Source organism: Cebus imitator, unplaced genomic scaffold (genome assembly GCF_001604975.1).
Source record: "Cebus imitator isolate Cc_AM_T3 unplaced genomic scaffold, Cebus_imitator-1.0 Scaffold289, whole genome shotgun sequence".
NCBI classification, from domain to species: Eukaryota; Metazoa; Chordata; class Mammalia; order Primates; family Cebidae; genus Cebus; species Cebus imitator.
The window spans coordinates 150,064-151,027 of record NW_016107604.1 but is presented as its reverse complement, the minus strand read 5'-3'; positions in this window follow the sequence as shown (position 1 = coordinate 151,027).

Below are 964 nucleotides of genomic sequence, written 5' to 3'. Positions count from 1 at the left end.
GTGCTGCCATTACTGCTTTCCTTTAATTTGCCAATGGTGGGAATGAGGAAGAGGAGAGTAATGTAGAGAGGCTCTTACATATGTCTGGTTGTAGACCAAAGCCTTCATTTTGGTAATTACTTTTAATTTAGCGGAAAAGGCTTGATGCAGCAACAACAGTGTGATTCAGCTCCCTGCTTTCCCACAGCACTCTCTGAAATGAAGGCACGGCGGGGGGATATATGTAATTCCTTTCTTCATGTATAAAGGGCTTATAAACAGTAATACCAACCCCAGTGCCGGGCATTTCCTGGGGAATTAATAGCCAGCTGGGGTTAACAGTCCTTGGTTCGACTTTAGGCCATCAACTCTTCTTGCTGCTCATTAATTCCCAGAAAGTGCCCTGTGCCTTGATGGTTATTGCTTAAATACATTAAAATCAAGTTAAGGGGCTGACTTAATGTTTAGGTGTGATAATGTAAAACACAAGGAGGTACTCCCAGCAGACACATTCACTGTCGTGTGTTTTTATTTAACTAATTTTCTTCTATATGTTTGAGTAGTGCAATGGAATGATGCATATGGACATTTTTGCTGATGTTGTTGGGGTGTATATGTGTGTGTGTGTTTAATGCTCATAACTAATCAAACAAGACCCACACAGAAACCTTGCTAAAAAACTACAATAGCTTCATCATTTCAGTGAAAATTCTCTATTTGGATTCAAGAGAAAATACTTACATACAAGAGAAAATATGAGGAAATAGTTTCAGAAAATGTGGGTCAAGTAAGTCATCTGTTCTTTATTAACTTAGCACAAAGCCATTTTGGGGTAGGAGTGCAGTGGCACAGTCACGGCTCACTGCAACGTCCTCCTCTCGAGCTCAAGCAATTCTCCTACCACAGCTCCCCGCCACACCCGAGTAGCTGTGCGCACAGGCAGACATCAGCACGCCTAACTAATTTTTTTTTTTTTTTTTTTTTT